We start from the raw sequence: 26,349 nt of genomic DNA, 5'->3' as shown, positions 1-26,349 counted from the left end.
TGTATCTCCCCCATCTACACAATGTATGTTATGGAAAATGTGTATTCTTTACTGGCTTCCTTCTTTTCACTCTGTCCTTTAGGATAGTATTGTGGAGTAACTACAATGTTGTTTATCCATCCTCTGTTTCTTTTAGTCACCATTGGCCTCATGGTGAAATCCCTGAACGGTTTCCTTCCTCTCTGGCAACTGAGTTAGGACGGACGACTGTAGCTATGTTGTGACTAGGTATATTGATACACCATCCAAAGTGTACTTAATAACTTCAGCATGCTCAAAAAGATATTCAATGTCGCTTTTTTTACCCATCTCCTAATCGGTGCCCTTCTTTGCCAGGCATTGTGGTTGAATCTCTGCTTTAAATTCACTGCTCGACTGAGGGACCTTAAAGATAAGTGGGGTACAGAGATGAGGTAGTCATTCAAAAATCATGTTAAACACAATTTTTGCACACAGAGTATAGCTTTGATATACTTATAATATGGCTTAGATAGACTCTTTTGACAATATTCAGTAGTTAACATTTTTATTCAGGACAGAGAGGAGAGAGAAGGGAGAGTTGGGGAAAAATAGAAAAAAAAGGATAAGAGACAGGTGAGGAATGCAAATGTTTGCTGCTCCATTCAGTCCCTCCCTCCCTCTATTCCTCCATACCCTATATACATCCCTCCCAGCCAATGTCTACAATAAAAGGGATTGGTCCACTGAAGAACATGTGTGTGTATTCTTCCTTCTTAAATATTCAGTTTCTCATTATTTTAATCAAGACTTGGTGATAATGAGTGTCTGTCAAACAGTGGGCAGGCAGAGAGAGGGGGAGAGAGCGAGAGAAAGGGAGAGAGAGAGAAAGGGAGAGAGAGAGAGAGAAAGAGAGAGGGAGAGCTGTCAAGTAGTGGGCTGAAATAATTAATACTTGTGTGATGGAAAGATTTGGAGGGGGACAAAAAAAAGTACTGATATCACTTAATTTGAAGCCTGGAGGTATAATGATTGATTGCAGTAGTACGAGCTGCATGCTTATGGCAAGACTTCCAATGCAGTAAAACAGCACCATAATGCATTATACCAGCATAATTTATGTATAGTGTTTCCAAAATACCTCAGCAAGCTTGACACACACACCAACACACAGGGGAAAATAGAGGGATAAAATGGACAGATGTCAGACAGACATATCAGAGAATAAAGGCTAGAAGAGAGACGTGGAGAGAAGAGAGGAGAGGATAAAGGAGAACGGATAGAAGAGAAAGGAGAAGAGAGGCTAGATGAAAAGCGGAGAAGAGAGAAGATAAGAGGCGAGGAGAGGAGAGAGGATAGTGGCGAGGAGAGGAGAAAAGAAGGAAAGAGGAGAGAATAATGGAAAGGTGAGAGGACAGGAGAGGAGAAAATGTCTTGGAGAGGAGAGGAGAGCAAAGAGTAAGAGGAGAGGAGAAGATTGAGGAGAGGAAAGGTTGGAGAGATTTGGACAGAGGTGAGAGGAGAAAGAGAGAATATAGGAGAGAACAGAGGATAGAGGAGAGAGGAGAGGATATAGTATAGAGGAGAGGTGAGGAGAGGAGAGGCAAGATGGGAGGAAACAGGAGGAAAAAGGAGAGGAGAGAGGAGAGAATATAGGATATAGGATAGAGGAGAGGAGAAAGGAGAGGCGAGATGGGAGGAAACAGGAGAGGAGCGAGGAGAGGATAGAGGAGAAGAGAGGAAAGGAGAGGCAAGGAGAGGAGAGTATATGAGAGAGGAGAGGATAGAGGAGAGGATAGAGAAAAGGATAGAGGAGAGAAAATAGAGGCTCACTTGCTTTGGCAATGTTGACACATGTTTCCCTTGCCAATAAAGCCCCTTGAAATGAATTGAATTGAATTGTGAAAAGGAGAGAAGAGAGAGGAGAGGCTGGAGGAGAAGATACGAGAGAAGGAGAGAGGAAAGTAGAGGAGAGGAAAAAAAAGAATAGGAGAAGAGAGGAGAAGTTAGAGTAGATGATAGCTTAGAGGAAAGGATAGAGACGAGGATAGAGGAGGGAGAAGAGGTGAGAAGAGAGAGGAGAGGATAGATGAGATGATAGAGGTGAATGTAGTGGAGAGAAGAGAGTAGAGGAGAGGAGATAGGAGATAATTGAGGCTGAGGAGAGGAGAGAGGAGAGAGATGTGAGGAGAGAGGAGAGATGAGAGAGGAAAGAGGTTGATGGAATAATACATAGGAGATAATTAAAAAGAGGACAGAGGAGAGGATAAAGGAAAAGAGAGAGGAAGTAGGAGAGGAGAGGTGATAGGAGAGAGGACATTGGAGAGGAGAGAAGTGAGAGAACGAAACAGGAGAGGAGATAAGAGAGGATAGAGGAGAAAGATGTGGAAAGAGGAGAGGCATTAGAACGGGAGAGAATAGAGGCTAGAGGAGAGGACATAGGAAAGAAGTGAGGAGAGGATAGAGGAGAGGAGAGGATAGAGAAGAGGAGAGGATGAGAGGATAGGATGAGAGGAGAGGAGAGGAGAGGAGAGGAGAGGAGAGGAGAGTTCAGATTGGAGAACGGAAAGGAGAAAGGAGATTAGAGGACGAGAGGAGAGGAGAGAGAGGAGAGAGGGGATAGAGAAGGAAATAGAGGAGATGATAGAGGAGAGGAGATTAGATGAGAGAGGAATGGATAGATGAGTGGACAGAGGAGAGGCAGACTCTCTTTTTGATGGACAGGTAGATACAGCGGCTGACTACCTACAATTATGTCTGGTGACACCTACAATATTCCAACCTTGACAGAAGCTAGCACTGATTGTGTGTAAAACCCTGGACTCCTGCGTGCCACAAGATTGTTTTAGCCCGCTGGGCTAAACCCTAGACATTAGCTAATGGAAATTTGTAGGTCTCAACTAAAGTTATTAATTGGTTGGTTAACATACCAACCACCCCAGTCACATGAGCTACTCTTATGGGTTCGTATGGGTTACATTTAATGCCCCTGTGCTAACCACTTCTGTTCCATAGAGACCCATTGTGAACAGAAAGAGAGTTATTCTACATGGTTGAGACAGTAGTCAGGCACTTACACACCAGCCAGGTCACCTGTGATACAAGTCAGTATTCGACATCCATCCATGTCTGAGGACGTCGGGAGATGACTTGGAAACCAGCCACTCGAGGGGCAACTGTTACCTGCAAGTAGGTTTGGGTTTTGCTAGTTGCTGTGGATGGGGATGATGGACGGATGTAAGGATCTGCCTCAAGTGCCAAAGGTTGCATGTTTGAATCCAGCATCAAAAAGCTGGATTTGAAGCCTATCCCAAATCTTAACCCTCACCTTAACGATTCAGAGTCAATGCCTTACCTTAAGATTGTAGATTTAATGCCTGAACTTAACCCTAGCCTTAAAAATTCTGAGTAATGATGAATTTGATGTTTGGTAAACTTCGAAATGAGATTTTCTAATGTGAGACCAATGGTACAACTGTGTCTGGCTAGTCTCTGATGGCCCTAGCACATCCTCTCCCATCCTTGTTTTATCAGTTTGACTGGGGGAGATATCCTCTATCCTGACGTTGTATTGATTAATGTGACGCCTGCTGTTCATCGAATGACTAACTGTTTATAATTACGTGATACAATTAATCAGGTAATTATTAACTCAGTAACCTGGGGCACCACGGGAAAGTTTGGCTTCATTGAGTTTCTATTTCCCAAATGAACTCAAAGAACATCAGAATATCGATTTTACAACAGTCACTAATTAATGTATTTCCTCGACAATCATGTTCTCATAAAGATACAACTCCAAGCTAGAAGTATCAGAACACTTAGAAAGGTAGTTCTAACCTTCAATATGACTGGGAGAAGTGTCAAGAATAAGAAAGCAATATATTCCATAGTACACTAGAACACGGCAAAACATGAACAACAACAGTCTAAACATAGCTGAGGGCAATTGAGCAAAATGTCCACTAGATGACAGCAAATGGACCTATCACAACCCTACAGGAAGGGTGAAGAATCAATATCTTCATTTAAACCAGGGTATTTAGTGGCCTGTAGTTTGTAAATCCAAAAACTTTCCCTTTGGTTTAACTGTTTAAGACGGTCCCCATTTCTAATAGAGGCTGGAACATGATCAATACCCATAGCTTGTAGGGAGGCAGGGTTGCCATGGTGTAAGGACTTGTAGTGCCTTGCCATGGGGTCGTCTTCATTGCCTACCCATATGGCGTACTTGTGTTCCGCTAAGTGGTCTTGAAGGCGTCTCTTTGTCTGTCCAATGTAGAACACATTTAGCATTAGCATTCAGCAGGTAACATTTTCACAAAAAACAGAAAACCCTTCAAATAAAATAATTTACCTTTGAAGAACTTCTGATGTTTTCAATGAGGAGACTCTCAGTTAGATAGCAAATGTTCAGTTTTTCCTGAAAGATTATTTGTTTAGGAGAAATCGCTCCATTTTGTGCGTCACGTTTACCTAAGAAAAAAAAATGTATCCAGGATTGAGTAAATCTATCAGCAAGGCCATTAGCATAACACAACGTTAACTATTCATGAAAATCGCAAATGAAATGAAATCAATATGCTAGCTCTCAAGCTTAACCTTTTGTTAACAACACTGTCATCTCAGATTTTCAAAAATATGCTTCTCAACCATAGCAAAACGAGCATTTGTGTAACAGTATTGATAGCTAGCGTTAGCATTTAGCATTAGCATTTAGCATTAGCATTTAGCGTTAGCATTCAGCAGGCAACATTTTCACAAAAACCAGAAAACCATTCAAATAAAATAATTTACCTTTGAAGAACTTCGGATGTTTTCAATGAGGAGACTCTCAGTTAGATAGAAAATGTTCAGTTTTTCCTGAAAGATTATTTGTGCAGGAGAAATCGGTCCGTTTTCTATGTCATGTTTGGCCACCAAAAAAAAAAGAAAATTCATTCATCCAAACGCCAAACTTTCTTCCACATTAACTCCATAATATCGACTGAAACATGGTAAACGTTGTTTAGAATCAATCCTCAAGGTGTTTTTCACATATCTCTTCATGATATATCATTCCTGGAAGTCTCCTCTCTGTCACAAGCACATGGATGAATGCGAGCAGCTTGGAGATTACGCAACAATTTCAACAAAGGACACCGGGCGGACCCCTGGTAAATGTAGTCTCTTATGGCCAATCTTCCAATGATATGCCTACAAATATGTCACAATGCTGCAGACAACTTGGAGAAATGATAGAAAGGGCAGGCTAATTCGTGGCGCTTTCATAGCCATATAAGGAGACAATGAAAAACAGAGCGTCAAAAATCCTGCTAATTTCCTGTTTGAAGTTTTATCTTGGTTTCGCCTGTAGCATCAGTTCTGGGGCACTCACAGGTAATATCTTTGCAGTTTTGGAAACGTCAGAGTGTTTTCTTTCCAAAGTTGCCAATTATATGCATAGTCGAGCATCTTTTCGTGACAAAATATTGCGCTTAAAACGGGCACGTTCTTTTATCCAATAATGACATAGCGCCCCCATAGGTTGAAGAGGTTAATGTTTTCTGCTTCAATGCTATATTTTGTAACAAACTTCTCTCTCTCTGATGTATCACGAGGCTCTCCCCTTCGCAACAAGTTCTCTCTGTCAAGTAATCCAGCCCTTATACCTGCATCTTTCAGGACCTGAACGCTGCAGCCTCGATTCAAGAAGTGATTCTCCAATTCAGCAGATTTGACACTGTAATCTGTTTCCTGATCACAAATTCTGCGGACTCTTTGGAATCTCCGTGACTATTCGACTTGGGACTAACTATCAATGGCAACCCGCTGTTGGACCTAAACGCTAGATCCACTTACCTCCTGGTACAGACTCCAACTGATATTTTCATTCCTCAGCACATTCAGCTAGGAACATTGATTGATTACTCCTTCCATGATTTTGAACTTGTTGTTCCTGTGATTGGCCTCTTCCATCCTCCCTAGACCTAGGAGGTATGCTGTTTACTTGCCCATCAAAAGCAATTGCAATAACTCCTGTATTGCCACTTGACGACACATCGACGTTCAGGCTAGATGTCGATTCTGACAACAACTTGTTAATATACTCCATAGTCATGGAGGACGATATCGCATTTCCTCCTGCATGTGAGGTAACAACTGATGATTCTCCCACCATTGACATGCCATCACCACCCGATGAAGACCTGTACAATGTCACCGAACCATATCTTGGCTTCCATGCACAGGTAGTAAAACTACTGTCGGAGGCTGATGCACTTGCTAATGACACTGAACAAAAACGGTGAGATCTGGTCGACAGACTCGCTGGAGTGCGGGGTTACGGGCATTCATGTGGTGAGTATTCCTAGGGGGCACAATATTACCATTATTACGTTCCCAAAGTCAACGGCCTATTTCTCAGGACCAGATGCTAGAATATGCATATAATTGACAGATTAGGATAGAAAACACTCTAAAGTTTCCAAAACTGTCAAAATATTGTCTGTGAGTATAACAGAACTGATATTGCAGGCAAAACCCTGAGACAAATCAAACCAGGAAGTGGCTTCTATTTTCAAAACTCCATGTTCCATAGCCTCCCATTGCTCCATTTAAAGGGATATCAACCAGATTCCTTTTCCTGTCGCTTCCTCGAGGTGTCAACTGTCTTCAGACATAGTTTCAGGCTGTTATTTTGAAGAATGAGCGTGAACGACCACATTGTCACCATAGCATCTCCCACCTGTAGCACACGCTCCAGCAGGTATATCTCTCTAGTCACCCCCAAAACCAATTCTTTCTTTTGCCGCCTCTCCTTCCAGTTCTCTGCTGCCAATGACTGGAACGAACTACAAAAATCTCTGAAACTGGAAACACTTATCTCCCTCACTAGCTTTAAGCACCAACTGTCAGAGCATCTTACAGATTACTGCACCTGTACATAGCCCACCTATAATTTAGCCCAAACAACTACCTCTTTCCCAACTGTATTTAATTTACTTATTTATTTTGCTCCTTTGCACCCCATTATTTTTATTTCTACTTTGCACATTCTTCCATTGCAAAACTACCATTCCAGTGTTTTACTTGCTATATTGTATTTACTTTGCCTCCATGGCCTTTTTGCCTTTACCTCCCTTCTCACCTAATTTGCTCACATTGTATATAGACTTGTTTATACTGTATTATTGACTGTATGTTTGTTTTACTCCATGTGTAACTCTGTGTCGTATCTGTCGAACTGCTTTGCTTTATCTTGGCCAGGTCGCAATTGTAAATGAGAACTTGTTCTCAACTTGCCTACCTGGTTAAATAAAGGTGAAATAAAATAAAAAAATAAATAAAATTGCGTAAGTGGATAGGTGGGGGCTCTCAGAGTGAATTGTGCGCAAAAGAGAAAGGCGGCCATGTATCTGTCGAACTGCTTTGCTTTATCTTGGCCAGGTCGCAATTGTAAATGAGAACTTGTTCTCAACTTGCCTACCTGGTTAAATAAAGGTGAAATAAAAAAATAAAAATAAAAAAGAGGACCCTTGCGTAAGTGGATAGGTGGGGGCTCTCAGAGTGAATTCACTCCTCGTGCGCAAAGCAGCGCATTACTGAGGCAAGGCGGCCATTGTTACTCCGCTATAGGGCAGCCCCCGAGAGTCCTAGTGAAAAGCCAACTGTCCCGGTTGATATATTATCGAAAGGATATTTGAAAAACACCCTGAGGATTGATTATAAAAAACGTCTGACATGTTTCTGTGGACATTATGGATATAATTTGGAATTTTTGTCTGCGTTGTCGTGACCGCTCTTTCCGGTGGATTCCTGGGAATAACGTACCAAACTAACGGAGGTATTTGGATATAAAAAATATCTTTATGGAACAAAAGGAACATTTGTTGTCTAACTGGGAGTCTCGTGAGTGAAAACATCCAAAGATCATCAAAGGTAAACGATTAATTTGATTGCTTTTCTGATTTTCGTGACCAAGTTACCTGATGCTTATTGTTTTGTCGAGCGATCGATAAACTTACACAAACGCTTGTTTGATGAAGCTTAATCGCAAATGGGTCTTCCAAATGAACAATGACCCCAAGCATACTTCCAAAGTTGTGGCAAAATGGCTTAAGGACAACAAGTCAAGGTATTGGTGTGGCCATCACAAAGCCCTTACCTCAATCCTATAGAAAATTTGTGGGCAGAACTGAAAAAGCATGTGCGAGCAAGGATGCCTACAAACCTGACTCAGTTACACCAGCTCTGTCAGGAGGAATTTAAATGCAATGCTACCAAATACTAATTGAGTGTATGTAAACTTCAGCCCCACTGGGAATGTGATGAAAGAAATACAAGCTGAAATAAATCCTTCTCTCTACTGAGTTTAAATGTATTTGGCTAAGGTGTACATAAACTTCCGACTTCCACTGTATATGTTTCTTACACAATTGATATGGAATTAACCCAAAAGTGCGGCCTAGTTTTATCTTAGATTCCTCACAGGGGGCGCCATATATGTTGTGATGTTGTATTGATTGATGTGACAACTGCTGGTCATCGAATGACTAACTGTTTGTAATTTAGTGATTAAATTAATCAGATAATTATTAACTCAGTAACCTTGGGCAACATGGGAAAGTCAGGCTTTTTTGAGTTTCTATTTCTCAAATTACCTCAAAGAATATCATAATATCGATTTTCCAACAGCTAATTAATGAATTAATTTCTCATTCTGAACGTCACATAATACGGAAATCTGCACAATCCCGAGACCCACTATATAAGTCCATTTCACACCGATTGAGTTGACTATTTATTTACTAACAAGCTAAAATGATAATATAAGATACACATACACACAGTCTGGGCTATTGATAAGAACTTAGTACAATGAAACAGGTCCCTAGCAGAACAACACAATATGACACGTGTTACACAAGATGGGGTTTTTCAAAAGAGAGAAAAAGAGAGAGTGCACGAGAGAAAAGCACACTTAAGTACATTTCTAAACTATGCTTAGTTTAACCACAACCTTGCCCCGAACTGCTGCTCTTATGGGTCAGAATATAATGATGTAATTATGTATCGAAGGTCTCCAATGGGCTATCTCCATGTGGACCGAGTTAGACTTCTCCTCTTCTGTTGTTACCAGGTGTAACTCTCTGATTTTCCACACGATATCAGTGTCCTTTCTCTTAGTGGTCTTTTTTTCACCCTTGTTCTGAAAGGGTTCTTCTGAGGACAGCCAGTCATGTATCTTAAGGCTCCAGCGTAGGAATGAAAGCAGTGAAGACACGATTCCTTGGAGAGTGATAACCGGGTGGTCCTGCTTGAATTCACCCTCTTAGACACAGCTACTCATCCATAGCATAGATTGTTAAAAGGTTCCTTTGTCTTCTTCAACCCCGTGATGCATTTTGGGGTTTACAACTAATCAGACCTTGGCTGCAGCTCATGATCACCTAGTCATGTTGTTAATTCTTAACTCGTGTTTTATACCCTCGGGTCAGAAATGGGCGTTTCCACACAACGTGCCATATTGTTTTAACCTTTATTTAACTTGGCAAGTCAGTTAAAGAACAAATTATTTTTTTCAATGACGACCTAGGAACAGTGGGTTAACTGCACAGATTTTTACCTTGTCGGCTCGGGGATTCGATCTTGCAACAGTTACTAGTCCAACACTCCAAGCACTAGGCTACCTTCCACCCCATATGTACCTTATGCAAACAGCAGGTACATACTGTGAAAACTCTTTAAGTTACAATGCTTTCATTATAATGTTGTCATTTAACTTTTAACAACATAAGAAAAATAAAATGTACTTTCATATTCCATCTATGTCTCTTGTAGGAGTGTGGTCCATGGAAAAGCGTCAGCTAAATGGCATATATTATTATATTATTATTATTATTATATTATATTATTATTTATATTAACCTGACCCGAACAGGCCAGTCATGACACCTCAATTAGCTGAAATAGCCCAGTCAAGTATGTCTTTAATGTGAGGACACTAATGACGTGCCAAGGTTTTGGCTACCTGTCTTTAATGTTGGTAATGAGATTGGGGATGGGATCGTGGGAGAGGTATTTGACACACACACTCAAAGGCATGCACGGACACACACACACACACACACACACACACACACACACACACACACACACACACACACACACACACACACACACACACACACACACACACACACACACACACACACACACACACACACACACACACACACACACACACACACACACACACACACACACGTTATTCTATCCTCAATGGGACCTAATATTTATTTCCATTAAAAATCCTATTTTCCCTAATTCCTAAACCTTAACCTAACCCTAAACCTTATCGGTATCTTAACCTTAACCCATAACCCCAACCCAAACCCTAAACCTAACTCCTAACCTCTTACCCTGACCCTAATTGTAATCCTAACCATAAACCTAACCCCTGAGCTTAAAATGGTATTTGTCGTCATGGGGACATGGGAAATATCCCCATGAGGGACACTTTTCCTTGTTTTAAGGATAGAAGCACCAACCCACACACACAAACACACTGGCATAAATGCTGCAGCACTGAATTAGGTGACAACAAGATCATGTTTGTGGTTTATTTTTTTAGACAAGCATAATATGTGGTTTTATGTAAATGAGGCAACAAAAACTACTTGAAAATACACATGGGTATGTCAGTAATTTCAGCCAGGTCACCCGTGATACAAGTCAGTATTCGATGTCAATCCGTATCTGAGGATGTCGGGAGATGACATGGAGACTTAACCTTAAACACCTTGACATTTGACATTTGTAACAACTTCAAAATTGTATGTTTGAGAGACATGGATGTATGTCTAATTCTGACTTGAGTGTATGAGAGCTAGTTGAGTAATTTATGAAAACACATGTACATGTGCATACACAAGAGAGAGAGGGAGAGCTGCAATAGAAGGCGATGTAGGGGAAATGTACTGTAGGAAGACACAGAGAAACATTTGACCTGTAACCCATCTTTCCATTCTTCCATCCTCTTTAACATGAAGGGAGATGGAGTTGTGCTCCAGGAAGACAGAGTGAGTGAAGAGGGAGGAAAAGAGAAGATATGGATGGGTGGAAGATAATTCAATCAATCAACTGTAGCCATAACCTTAAACAACCCCACTTCTAGACAAACCGACACACATGCATGCACACACACGCACACACACGCAAACTCTGTCCAGACACTGCCACTCTGGTAACAGAACCTAGTGACGCTAAACACTCTTTACACTGTGGAATTGACAGCTTGTTGCTGTTTTTCTTATTGTGACAGAGCTCAAAAAGGTGTGGTAAAGCAGTCATTGAACGCTGATCTTAATATGGTAGTAATAGTTGAATCAAGCAATCTTTCATTTCTGGATCTAAAACATTTCTAGGAATAAGGAAATGCATGATGAAACACAGCCTCCTATAGATGCATTCTGTTGGAAAGGAACTTAGTCGAAAAACCTGTTGAGAATATATCAAGCATTTAAATCACCATTGAACAGATTCTCAGAACGTACCGTTTAGTCTTGCTCTTGGCACTAACACACACAGCACCCCTGTCGTCCATGTTGATGTGGTCTTTCTGCCAGGGGAGGTGACAGTCAGGTCCATGAGAGGGAAATAAAATGCCTAAAATGACAGCCCTGTTTTGGGAGATAAAAACACACTCTGATATTCATGTGAGTTCAGGTGGTTGGAGAATGGTGAGGAATATGAAAAAACCCTCCACCTTCGCCTCCAGTTGACTGAATGCAATCCCAGCTCTACCAGGTCTACCTGATTATCATCCCCATCCATACACAGATGGATGTCAGATATTGGAGTGGAACGTATCATAGCAGTTGGGGTGCCATTTTAAATCAATCTCTCAGAGTACGCTTTACTACTATAAACATTGGCACCTGTGCTTGTATTCTTTTATGGGGGGAAAATACAATATATGAGATAAAATATTCATTGTATTTTGACAGCTTTTGTGAGGGTTATCTTTATTTGATTCAATACATTATTTGGCCTCTAATCATGAAAATAAACTCCAGGGCATTTTACACTTCAGGAAATATTCTGCTTGATTTTCCCAGAAAGATGTCTCATTCAATTTCCCAGAAACAGTCTGGTTTCCTCATCTTTCATATCTTCATGTGTGATTTAATTATGCTCTGATCAGGTAAAGGGCAGTGCCAGTCCCACTCTCCTTAGCCAGGTTTCTCTCTCTCTCTCGCTCTGTCCCTCTCTCTCTCTCTCTCGCTCTGTCCCTCCCTCTCTCTCTCGCTCTGTCCCTCTCTCTCTCTGTCCCTCCCTCTCTCTCTCTCAATTCAATTCAAAGAGGCTTTATTGACATGGGAAACATGTTTACATCGCCAAAGCAAGTGAAAAAACAATCAACAAAACCATTCTAATTTAACATTAAATTATAATGTTTTTAAAAAGATAAAGATATTTCAAGAGATATTATCAGCTATACACATTGTTTTAGCAATGTGCAAAAAGTTGTAGTATGAATAGTAGGGGAAGATAAATATAGGTGGTATTTACAATGTGGTTCGTGCTCCCCTGCTTGCCCTTTTCTCATATTCTGCGGCTGTGATTACACACTGCGGTATTTCACCTACCAGATATGGGAGTATATTAATGTTTGATTTGTTTTCAAAATCTATACGGGTCTGTGTGATCTGTGGGAAATATGTATCTCTAATGTGGTCATACATTTTGCAGGAGGTTAGGAAGTGCAGCTCAGTTTCCACCTCATTTTGTGGGCAGTATGCACATAGCCTGTCTTCTCTCGAGAGCCAGGTCTGCCTATATCTCTCTATAGGTGAGTGCTTTGTGGTGGAATGTGTGGGCATCGTTACCTTTTAGGAGGTTGTGGAATTTAACAGCTCTTTTCTGGATTTGGATAACTTGCGGGTATGGTCTAAATTCTGCTCTGCATGGATTATTTGGGGTTTGCGTTCTACACAAAGCATATTTTTGTCTCAATTGGGTGTTTGTCCCATTTTATGAATTATTGGTTAGTTAGTGGATCCCAAACCTCACAGCCAAAGAGGGCAATGGGTCCTATAACAGATTTAAATATTTTTTAGGCAGATCCTAATGAGTTTTATGTTCCTTTATTTGGCACAGAAAGGCCCTTCCTGCCTTATCTCTTAGACCATTATAACAGCATTGTGGAAGTTAACTGTGGTGTTGATGTTTAGACAGAGGTAGGTATAGTTCTTTGAGGGCTCCAGGGCAACGGTGTCTAGATATAATTTGTTTTTGTGGTCCTGGCGACTGGACCTTTTGGAACACCATTATTTTTGTCATAATTAGATTTACCGTCAGGGCCCAAGTCAGACAGAATCTGTGCAGAAGATCTAAGTGCTGCTGTAGGCCCTCTTTGGTTGGGGACAGAAGCACCAGATAATCTGAAAACAGTAGACATTTGATTTTTGAGTCCAGTAGGTTGAGGCCGGGTGCTGCAGACTGTTATAGTGCACTTGCCAATTCATCAATATATATACTGTAGGCCCTCCTTGGTTGGGGACAGAAGCACCAGATAATCAGAAAACAGTTGACATTTGAGGGGGAGATTAAAGAACGATGTTTAAGTCTTGAGACAATTGAGACATGGATTGTGCATGTGTGCCATTCACAGGGTGAATGTGCATTTGATTTAGTTGCCTTTGAACTGGGTATGATAGTAGTTGCCAGGCACACAAGTTTCAGTTTGTCAAGAACTGTAACGCTGCTGGGTTTTTCAGGCTCAACATTTTCCAGTGTGTATCAAAAATAGTCCACTATCTAAAGGACATCCAGGCAATATGACACAACTATGAGAAGCATTGAAGTCAACATGGGCCAGCATCCCTGTGGAATGTATTCAACACATTGAAGTCATCATGGGCCAGCATCCCTTTGGAACGCTTTCAACACCTTGAAGTCAACATGGGCCAGCATCCCTATGGAACGCTTTCAACACATTGAAGTCAACATGGGCCAGCATCCCTGTGGAACGCTTTCAACACCTTGAAGTCAACATGGGCCAGCATCCCTGTGGAACGCTTTCAACACCTTGAAGTCAACATGGGCCAGCATCCCTGTGGAACGCTTTCAACACCTTGAAGTCCACATGGGCCAGCATCCCTGTGGAATGCTTTCAACACCTTGAAGTCAACATGGGCCAGCATCCCTGTGGAACACTTTCAACACCTTGAAGTCAACATGGGCCAGCATCCCTGTGGAACACTTTCAACACCTTGAAGTCAACATGGGCCAGCATCCCTGTGGAACGCTTTCAACACCTTGAAGTCAACATGGGCCAGCATCCCTGTGGAAAGCTTTCAACACCTTGAAGTCAACATGGACCTGCATCCCTGTGGAACGCTTTCAACACATTGAAGTCAACATGGGCCAGCATGTGCCAGCATCCCTGTGGAGCATCCCATGTGGAACGCTTTCAACACCTTGAAGTCAACATGGACCTGCATCCCTGTGGAACGCTTTCAACACATTGAAGTCAACATGGGCCAGCATCCCTGTGGAACGCTTTCAACACCTTGAAGTCAACATGGGCCAGCATCCCTGTGGAACGCTTTTGACACCTTGAAGTCAACATGGGCCAGCATCCCTGTGGAAAGCTTTCAACACCTTGAAGTCAACATGGACCTGCATCCCTGTGGAACGCTTTCAACAAATTGAAGTCAACATGGGCCAGCATCCCTGTGGAACGCTTTCAACACCTTGAAGTCAACATGGACCAGCATCCCTGTGGAACGCTTTCAACACATTGAAGTCAACATGGACCTGCATCCCTGTGGAACGCTTTCAACACATTGAAGTCAACATGGGCCAGCATCCCTGTGGAACGCTTTCAACACCTTGAAGTCAACATGGGCCAGCATCCCTGTGGAAAGCTTTCAACACCTTGAAGTCAACATGGACCTGCATCCCTGTGGAACGCTTTCAACACCTTGAAGTCAACATGGGCCAGCATCCCTGTGGAATGCTTTCAACACCTTGAAGTCAACATGGGCCAGCATCCCTGTGGAACGCTTTCAACACATTGAAGTCAACATGGGCCAGCATCCATGTGGAACGCTTTTGACACCTTGTAGGGTCCATGGCCTGATGAATTGAGAATGTTCTGAGGGCAAACGGGGGTGAAACTCAATATTTGGATGTTGTTCCTAATGTTTTGTACGTTCAGTCTATCTATCGATCTTCTTCACAGAACAGGCCTTCACAGAACATAATTATAATTGCATCCCAATAGCTTTTATGGCTTTGGTGAATAATAGTGCACTACACTGAGTATACAAAACTTTAAGAACACCTGCTCTTTCCATGACAGACTGACCAGGTGAATCCAGGCGAAAGCTATGATCACTTAATGATGCCACTTGTTAAATCCAATTCAATCAGTGTAGATGAAGGGGGGGAGAAATGTTAAAGGATTTTTTAAGCCTTGAGAGGAATCAGACACGGATTGTGCATGTGTGCCATTGAGAGGGTGAATGTGGCTTTGATTTAAGTGCCTTTGAACGGGCTATGGGAGTATTTTTTTATTTCACCTATTTAACCATTTACCCAGGTAGGCCACATGAGAACAAGTTCTCATTTACAACTGCAACTTGACTAATATGAAGCAAAACAGCGTGACAAAAACAACACAGAGTTACACATGGGATAAACAAACGTACAGTCAATAACACAATAGAAAAAAGTCTATGTACAGTGTATGCAAATGTAGAAGATTAGGGAGGTAAGGCAATAAATAGGCCATAGAGGCAAAATAATTACAATTTAGCATTAACACGGGAGTGATAGATGTGCAGATGATGATGTGCAAGTAGAGATACTGGGGGGCAAAAGAGCAAAAAGATAAATAACAATATGGGGATAAGGCAGTTGGGTGTGTTATTTACAGGTGGGCTGTGTATAAGTCTCCAGCCTCCGTGATTTTTGCAATTCCTTCCAGTCATTGGCAGCAGAGAACTGGAAGGAAAGGCGGCCAAAGGGGGTGTTGGTTTTGGGCATGACCAGTGAAACATACCTGCTGGAGCGAGTGCTATGGGTGGGTGTTGCTATGGCGACCAGTGAGCTGAGATAAGGTGGGGCTTTACCTAGCCAAGGCTTATAGATGACCTGGAGCCAGTGGGTTTGGCGACGAATATGTAGTGAGGGCTAGCCAACGAGAGCATACAGGTTGCAATGGTGGGTAGTATATGGGGCTTTGGTGACAAAACGGATGGCACTGTGATATACTGCATCCACTTTGCTGAGTAGAGTGTTGGAGGCTATTTTGTAAATGACATCGCCGAAGTCGAGGATTGGTAGGACAGTCAGTTTTACGAGGGTATGTTTGTCAGCATGAGTGAAAAATAGGAAGTAGAGTAGAGTAGAGTAGATGCCAGGGACCCCAGGTTGAGCGTGTCAATAACTGTGTGTGTATTAATAATGGTCCACCATCCAAAGGACATCCAGCCAATTTGACACAACTATGGGAAGCATTGAAGTCAACATGGGCCAGCATACCTGCGGACCTGGCATCCTTTCACTCCCTCCTCTCTACATTTTCCTCCTCTGTCTCTGCTGCTAAAGCCACTTTCTACCACTCTAAATTCCAAGCATCTGCCTCTATCCCTAGGAAGCTCTTTGCCACCTTCTCCTCCCTCCTGAATCCTCCTCCCCCTCCCCCCCCTCCTCCCTCTCTGCAGATGACTTCGTCAACCATTTTGAAAAAGAAGGTCGACGACATCCGATCCTCGTTTGCTAAGTCAAACGACACCGCTGGTTCTGCTCACACTGCCCTACCCTGTGCTCTGACCTCTTTCTCCCCTCTCTCCAGATGAAATCTCGCGTCTTGTGACGGCCGGCCGCCCAACAACCTGCCCGCTTGACCCTATCCCCTCCTCTCTTCTCCAGACCATTTCCGGAGACCTTCTCCCTTACCTCACCTCGCTCATCAACTCATCCCTGACCGCTGGCTACGTCCCTTCCGTCTTCAAGAGAGCGAGAGTTGCACCCCTTCTGAAAAAACCTACACTCGATCCCTCCGATGTCAACAACTACAGATCAGTATCCCTTCTTTCTTTTCTCTCCAAAACTCTTGAACGTGCCGTCCTTGGCCAGCTCTACCGCTATCTCTCTCAGAATGACCTTCTTGATCCAAATCAGTCAGGTTTCAAGACTAGTCATTTAACTGAGACTGCTCTTCTCTGCATCACGGAGGCGCTCCGCACTGCTAAAGCTAACTCTCTCTCCTCTGCTCTCATCCTTCTAGACCTATCGGCTGCCTTCGATACTGTGAACCATCAGATCCTCCTCTCCTCCCAGAGCGCTAAGAACCTTGGCGTGATCCTGGACAACACCCTGTCGTTCTCAACTAACATCAAGGCGATGGCCCGTTCCTGTAGGTTCATGCTCTACAACATCCGCAGAGTACGACCCTGCCTCACACAGGAAGCGGCGCAGGTCCTAATCCAGGCACTTGTCATCTCCCGTCTGGATTACTGCAACTCGCTGTTGGCTGGGCTCCCTGCCTGTGCCATTAAACCCCTACAACTCATCCAGAACGCCGCAGCCCGTCTGGTGTTCAACCTTCCCAAGTTCTCTCACGTCACCCCGCTCCTCCGCTCTCTCCACTGGCTTCCAGTTGAAGCTCGCATCCGCTACAAGACCATGGTGCTTGCCTACGGAGCTGTGAGGGGAACGGCACCTCAGTACCTCCAGGCTCTGATCAGGCCCTACACCCAAACAAGGGCACTGCGTTCATCCACCTCTGGCCTGCTCGCCTCCCTACCACTGAGGAAGTACAGTTCCCGCTCAGCCCAGTCAAAACTGTTCGCTGCTCTGGCCCCCAATGGTGGAACAAACTCCCTCACGACGCCAGGACAGTGGAGTCAATCACCACCTTCCGGAGACACCTGAAACCCCACCTCTTTAAGGAATACCTAGGATAGGATAAGTAATCCTTCTCACCCCCCTAAAAGATTTAGATGCACTATTGTAAAGTGGCTGTTCCACTGGATGTCATAAGGTGAATGCACCAATTTGTAAGTCGCTCTGGATAAGAGCGTCTGCTAAATGACTTAAATGTAATGTAATGTAATGTAAATGATACCTTGTAGAGTTAATTCCCTGACAAAATGAGGCTGTTCTGAGGGGAAAAGGGGGTACAACTCATTATTTGGATGTTGTTCCTAATGTTTTGTACATTGACTCTATCTATCTATCTATCTATCTATCTATCTATCTATCTATCTATCTATCTATCTATCTATCTATCTATCCCTTTCATTAATCAGTGTGTATATTAAGTCAGTGCTGACATGGGCCCTTTCTTCATGGCCCAACAGATAACACAGTTCTGAATGTTGTCTGGTTACAATAGAAATAAAGAGGATTATGAGATAAAAGTAGAGGGAAGAGCATGACGTCTTTAACCTGTGAAGGTTGAATCATAAGAGACAGCTATGCGTTCGGCATACAGTTCCGTGGCAGATGATGTGATTGGTTTAGATCAGGCCTGGGCAACTCCAGTCCTCGAGGGCCCGATTGGTGTCACAGTTTTCCCCAGGCCCAGCTAACACACCTAAAGATCACCTAATCATGATCTTCAGTTTAGAATGCAATGTGATTAATCAGCTGTGTTTGCTGGGGATGGAGAAAAAGTGTGACACCAGTCAGGCCCCCGAGAACTGGAGTTGCCCACCCCAGGTTTTGATAAAGGTACATGTTGATAATATACCCTATCATGAAACACCACAAACCTTATTGGGAGATTTTGATCTATTTAATGTGTACTGAACAGAGGAGTACGTCTGTCTGTAAAAATTTTAATAATTCTGATTGGCTGGGCCTCTCTCCCCTGTGGATGGACCTGGCTCACAACTGGGTGGGCCTATGCCCTCCCAGGCCCACCCATGGCTGTGTCCAGTCATGTGAAATCCATAGATTAGGGTCTAATTAATATATTTCAATTGACAGCTTTCCTTCTATGAACTGTAACTCAGTAAAATATTAGAAATCATTGCATGTAGCGTTTATATTTTTGTTCAGTGGATACTATCTGCACGTCTCAAATGGAACCCTATTCCCCATATGGGGTGGCAGCGTAGCCTAGTGGTTAGAGCGTTGGACTAGTAACTGGAAGGTTGCGAGTTCAAACCCCTGAGCTGACAAGGTACAAATCTGTCGTTCTGCCCCTGAACAGGCAGTTAACCCACTGTTCCCAGGCCGTCATTGAAAATAAGAATGTGTTCTTAACTGACTTGCCTGGTTAAATAAAGGTAAAATTAAAAAAAATATACTTTTGACCCGGGCCCATAGGGTGCCGTTTGAGACGCAACCTCTGATTCCAGGTGGAGGATGTCTCATTTAAAATAAAATGCTAACAAAACAAGCAAAGAAGAAAAGGAATTGCTTGAAGATAATATTTGTTTTGACAACCGTTCTGTCACTAACCAAGGTGAAAATCCTTGAAAAAATGTCAGGGAACATGCTTGATTCATAGTGTGTGAGTAACACCATGATCCTTTTTTAAAGGGTAACATCTTCATTCTATTTACCAAACCCATAATACACACACACACGAAAGCAAGCACACACGCACTCACACATGCACACACACACACACACACATCCACACAGACACACACACAGTGAGTGATAACATGTACTTTGGAGATGGTGGAGGTAGAAAAACATTTCTACATTTATCCAATGTGAAATCTATTTGTATTTTGTAGCGTTCTAATGGTTTCTAATGGTTTCTAATGGTTTCTAATGGTTTCTAATGGTTTCTAATGGTTTCGAATGGTTTCTCGATTGTAGCTGAAAGTGATTTACAGCAGAAGAAAAAATAACTCTGTACTCCATGTGCTGATATTTCAAAGATATCACCAGATAAAGAACGAAGACTCTAATGAGCATTTTTCAAAGTATTACCACTGAGAAATTGTATTATTAGGTAAAATCATCTGTCACCTGTCAACTATATAATAGTCGGTAAAACAGCATTACTATTATTCATATAATCATGTTAATATTTTTGGTTATTTTTTATTGTCACACAGCGAATAGGTACAGTGAAATGTGTTGTTTTACAGGGTCAACCATAGTCAGCCATAGACAGATTATTCATGTTGTTGGCTCAGGTATTTGATACATCAGAAAAGCAGAACTTAATATTTGGTACAGAAACCTTTGTTATCAATTACAGAGATCATACGTTTCCTGTAGTTCTTGACCAGGTTTGCACACACTGCAGCAGGGATTTTGGTCCACTCCTCCATACAGACCTTCTCCAGATCCTTCAGGTTTCGGGGCTGATGCTGGGCAATACGGACTTTCAGCTCCCTCCAAAGATTTTCTATTGGGTTCAGGTCAGAGGACTGGCTAGGCCACTCCAGGACATTGAGATGCTTCTTAATGAGCCACTCCTTAGTTGCGCTGACTGTGTTTCGGGTCGTTGTCATGCTGGAAGACCCAGCCACGACCCATCTTCATTGCTCTTACTGAGGGAAGGAGGTTGTTGGCCAAGATCTCGCGATACATGGCCCCATCCATCCTCCCCTCAATATGGTGCAGTCGTCCTGTCCCCTTTGCAGAAAAGCATCCCCAAAGGATGATGTTTCCACCTCCATGCTTCACGGTTGGGATGGTGTTCTTGGGTTTGTTCTCATCCTTCTTCTTCCTCCAAACACGGCGAGTGGAGTTTACAACCAAAAAACTATATTTTTGTCCCATCAGACCACATGACCTTCTCCCATTCCTCCTCTGGATCATCCAGATGGTCATTGGCAAACTTCAGACAGGCCTGGACATGCGCTGGCTTGAGCAGGGGGACCTTGCGTGCACTGCAGGATTTTAATCCATGACGGCGTAGTGTGTTACTAATGGTTTTCTTTGAGACTGTGGTCCCAGCTCTCTTCAGGTTGTTGTTCCAAGATGGCGTAGCAGTCGGACGTGTGTTTTGTCTTGTCCCGTCCTGTCTAGTGTAAATATAGTTTTCTTCGTTTTTTTTCTGTATATATTTCGTACATATTTTAATCTCACTTTCCAACTAGAGCTGAATATACTCTCCTGCAACCCGCATCACCCAATGTGGTACGGATCTGCTTTTTCTATACTTTACTTTAGAACCGGAACCACCATCAGAAGCTAGCCAGCTAACTAGCTACTACTCAGTTAGCCATTCAAAGCTAACTAGGACAGCAGCGCGACATCAACCCAGAGCATATCAGACTGCTCTTTCTCTACCACATCTCCGGATTCCTACCGCAAGCTCTGAACCTTTACACCGGATCATCGCAACTAGCTAGCTGCAATCCGAGTGGCTACTCCTGGCTAACGTCTCTGTCCCAAAACAAGCAACAGTTAGCCTTGAGCTAAGCCCATCTCCCGACTAGCCGAAGAGGCCCAACAATACCTCTTTTGCCAATTGGCCTGGACCCTTTACTGCCGACACGGAGCCCCGCCGATCCATCACGACTGGTCCGCCGACATAATCGTCCGAGGTGGTTTCAACAGGCTTTTTCGTTGCGACATCGCCAAAGATCCATCTGCTGGCCAAGGCCTGCGAGCTTTCTGAAACGCTGTGTCTCCAGCTCACCTAGCGTACTAGAGCACCTGTAGCATACTCCTGGGCTACAATTACCCGGGCCCACGACCGGTCTGTCGATGTCACCGCAAGAAGAGGAATAAACAGACTCACCCCATCGCGATGTCCCCCAAAGGTTAGCTCTCTAGCCCTCGCTATCTCCCTGCTTTCTAATTCGGCCTGCTAACGGCTAGCTTGTCTAGCCCGGGCCTACGAACTGTTAGCTTGTTAGCACAGACCTGCTAACCATCTGAATCACTGCATCCCAAACACTCTGAACCCATTTACTTTCTATCTCTCTTTGATTTTTATTTTGTTTATACCTTCCGGAAACCTGCCTCACCCACTGTGATACGGAATCGCTATTACTTTTAATTTTTATTTTATTTTTATGACACACTCAAGAACCCCCAGACGCTAACCAGCTAACTAGCTACTAGCTATTTAGTCATTGTTAGTTTTTTTTTTTTTAAACCTGGATAACACTCGCCAGCCCAGCTTCCCTGCCCATCCACCGCTGCCCCCTGGACACTGATCTCTTGGCTACATAGCTGACGCACGCTGGACTGTCCATTAATCACGGTACCCCATTCTGCTTGTTTGTTTATCTGTCGGCCCAGTTGCCTAGTCAACGCCATTTTACCTGCTGTTTGTTGTGCTAGCTGATTAGCCTCGCCTACTGTTTTTAGCTAGCTTTCCCAATTCAACACCTGTGATTACTGTATGCCTCGCTGTATGTCTCTCCCAAATGTCAATATGCCTTGTATACTGTTGTTCAGGTTAGTTATCATTGTTTTAGTTCACAATGGAGCCCCTAGATCCACTCTGCATACCCCTGTTACCTCCTTTGTCCCACCCCCACACATGCGGTGACCTCACCCATTACAACCAGCATGTCCAGAGATACAACCTCTCTCATCATCACCCAGTGCCTGGGCTTACCTCCGCTGTACCCGCACCCCACCATACCCCTGTCTGCGCATTATGCCCTGAATATATTCTACCATGCCCAGAAACCTGCTCCTCTTATCCTCTGCCCCCAACGCTCTAGGCGACCAGTTTTGATAGCCTTTAGCCGCACCCTCATACTACTCCTTCTCTGTTCCGCGGGTGATGTGGAGGTAAACCCAGGCCCTGCATGTCCCCAGGTACCCTCATTTGTTGACTTCTGTGATCGAAAAGTCTTGGTTTTATGCATGTCAACATCAGAAGCCTCCTCCCTAAGTTTGTTTTACTCACTGCTTTAGCACACTCTGCTAACCCTGATGTCCTTGCCGTGTCTGAATCCTGGCTCAGGAAGGCCACCAAAAATTCAGAGATTTCCATACCCAACTATAACATCTTCCGTCAAGATAGAACTGCCAAAGGGGGCGGAGTCGCAGTCTACTGCAGAGATAGCCTGCAAAGTAATGTCATACTTTCCAGGTCCATACCCAAACAGTTTGAACTACTAATTTAGAAAATTACTCTCTCCAGAAACAAGTCTCTCACTGTTGCCGCCTGCTACCGACCCCCGTCAGCTCCCAGCTGTGCCCTGGACACCATTTGTGAATTGATCGCCCCCCATCTAGCTTCAGAGTTTGTTCTGTTAGGTGACCTAAACGGGGATATGCTTAACACCCCGGCAGTCCTACAATCTAAGCTAGATGCCCTCAATCTCACTCAAATCATCAAGGAACCCACCAGGTACAACCCTAACTCTGTAAACAAGAGCACCCTCATAGACGTCATCCTGACCAACTGGCCCTCCAAATATACCTCCGCTGTCTTCAACCAGGATCTCAGCGATCACTGCCTCATCGCCTGTATCCGCCATGGAGCCGCAGTCAAACGACCACCCTCATCACTGTCAAACGCTCCCTAAAACACTTCTGTGAGCAGGCCTTTCTAATCGACCTGGCCCGTGTATCCTGGAAGGACATTGACCTCATCCCGTCAGTTGAGGATGCCTGGTCATTTTTTAAAAGTAACTTCCTCACCATTTTAGATAAGCATGCTCCGTTCAAAAAATGCAGAACCAAGAACAGATACAGCCCTTGGTTCACTCCAGACCTGACTTCCCTCGACCAGCACAAAAACATCCTGTGGCGGACTGCAATAGCATCGAATAGCCCCGTGATATGCAACTGTTCAGGGAAGTCAGGAACCAATACACGCAGTCAGTCAGGAAAGCTAAGGCCAGCTTCTTCAGGCAGAAGTTTGCATCCTGTAGCTCCAACTCCAAAAAGTTCTGGGACACTGTGAAGTCCATGGAGAACAAGAGCACCTCCTCCCAGCTGCCCACTGCACCGAGGCTAGGAAACACGGTCTCCACCGATAAATCCATGATTATCGAAAACTTCAATAAGCACTTCTCAACGGCTGGCCATGCCTTCCGCCTGGCTACTCCAACCTCTGCCAACAGCTCCGCCCCCCCTGTAGTTCCTCACCCAAGCCTCTCCAGGTTCTCCTTTACCCAAATCCAGATAGCAGATGTTCTGAAAGAGCTGCAAAACCTGGACCCGTAAAAATCAGCTGGGCTTGACAATCTGGACCCGCTATTTCTGAAACTATCTGCCGCCATTGTCGCAACCCCTATTACCAGCCTGTTCAACCTCTCTTTCATATCGTCTGAGATCCCCAAGGATTGGAAAGCTGCCGCAGTCATCCCCCTCTTCAAAGGGGGAGACACCCTGGACCCAAACTGCTATAGACCTATATCCATCCTGCCCTGCCTATCTAAGGTCTTCGAAAGCCAAGTCAACAAACAGGTCACTGACCATCTCGAATCCCACCGTACCTTCTCCGCTGTGCAATCTGGTTTCCGAGCCGGTCACGGGTGGACCTCAGCCACACTAAAGGTACTAAATGATATCATAACAGCCTCGGTTTTTCGGATGACTGCCTTGCCTGGTTCACCAATTACTTTGCAGACAGAGTTCAGTGTGTCAAATCGGAGGGCATGCTGTCCGGTCCTCTGGCAGTCTCTATGGGGGTGCCACAGGGTTCAATTCTCGGGCCGACTCTTTTCTCTGTATATATCAATGATGTTGCTCTTGCTGCGGGCGATTCCCTGATCCACCTCTACGCAGACGACACCATTCTATATACTTTCGGCCCGTCATTGGACACTGTGCTATCAAACCTCCAAACGAGCTTCAATGCCATACAGCACTCCTTCCGTGGCCTCCAACTGCTCTTAAACGCGAGTAAAACCAAATGCATGCTTTTCAACCGATCGCTGCCTGCACCCGCATGCCCGACTAGCATCACCACCCTGGATGGTTCCGACCTTGAATATGTGGACATCTATAAGTACCTAGGTGTCTGGCTAGACTGCAAACTCTCCTTACCAGACTCACATCAAACATCTCCAATCAAAAATCAAATCAAGAGTCGGCTTTCTATTCCGCAACAAAGCCTCCTTCACTCACGCTGCCAAGCTTACCCTAGTAAAACTGACTATCCTACCGATCCTCGACTTCGGCGATGTCATCTACAAAATGGCTTCCAACACTCTACTCAGCAAACTGGATGCAGTCTATCACAGTGCCATCCGTTTTGTCACTAAAGCACCTTATACCACCCACCACTGCGACTTGTATGCTCTAGTCGGCTGGCCCTCACTACATATTCGTCGCCAGACCCACTGGCTCCAGGTCATCTACAAGTCCATGCTAGGTAAAGCTCCGCCTTATCTCAGTTCACTGGTCACGATGGCAACACCCATCCGTAGCACGCGCTCCAGCAGGTGTATCTCACTGATCATCCCTAAAGCCAACACCTCATTTGGCCGCCTTTCGTTCCAGTACTCTGCTGCCTGTGACTGGAACGAATTGCAAAAATCGCTGAAGTTGGAGACTTTTATCTCCCTCACCAACTTCAAACATCAGCTATCCGAGCAGCTAACCGATCGTTGCAGCTGTACATAGTCTATAGGTAAATAGCTCACCCATTTTCACCTACCTCATTCCCATACTGTTTTTATACTGTTTTTATTTATTTACTTTTCTGCTCTTTTGCACACCTATATCTCTACTTGTACATGACCATCTGATCATTTTTTCACTCCAGTGTTAATCTGCAAAATTGTATTATTCGCCTACCTCCTCATGCCTTTTGCACACATTGTATATAGACTGCCCATTTTTTTCTACTGTGTTATTGACTTGCTAATTGTTTACTCCATGTGTAACTCTGTGTTGTCTGTTCACACTGCTATGCTTTATCTTGGCCAGGTCGCAGTTGCAAATGAGAACTTGTTCTCAACTAGCCTACCTGGTTAAATAAAGGTGAAATAAAATAAAAATAAATAAAAAATCGACCAGGTCCTGCCGTGTAGTTCTGGGCTTATCCCTGACCTTCCTCATGATCATTGATGCCCCACGAGTTGCGATCTTGCATGGAGCACCAGTCCAAGGATGATTGACCGTCATCTTGAACTTCTTCCATTTTCTAATAATTGCTCCAACAGTTGTTGCCTTCTCACCAAGCTGCCTGCCCCTTGTCCTGTTGCCCATCCCAGCCTTGTGCAGGTCTACAATTTTATTCCTGATGTCCTTACACAGCTCTCTGGTCTTGGCCATTGTGGAGAGGTTGGAGTCTGTTTGATTGAGTGTGTGGACAGGTGTCTTTTATACAGGTAATGAGTTCAAACAGGTGCAGTTAATACAGGTAATGAGTGGAGAACAGGAGGGCTTCTTAAATAAAAACTAACAGGTCTGTGAGAGCCGGAATTCTTACTGGTTGGTAGGTGATCAAATACGTATGTCATGCAATGAATGCAAATTAATTACTTACAAATCATA

This window comes from Oncorhynchus keta, chromosome 24 (genome assembly GCF_023373465.1).
Source record: "Oncorhynchus keta strain PuntledgeMale-10-30-2019 chromosome 24, Oket_V2, whole genome shotgun sequence".
Lineage (NCBI taxonomy): Eukaryota > Metazoa > Chordata > Actinopteri > Salmoniformes > Salmonidae > Oncorhynchus > Oncorhynchus keta.
This window is presented reverse-complemented; position numbering follows the sequence as displayed.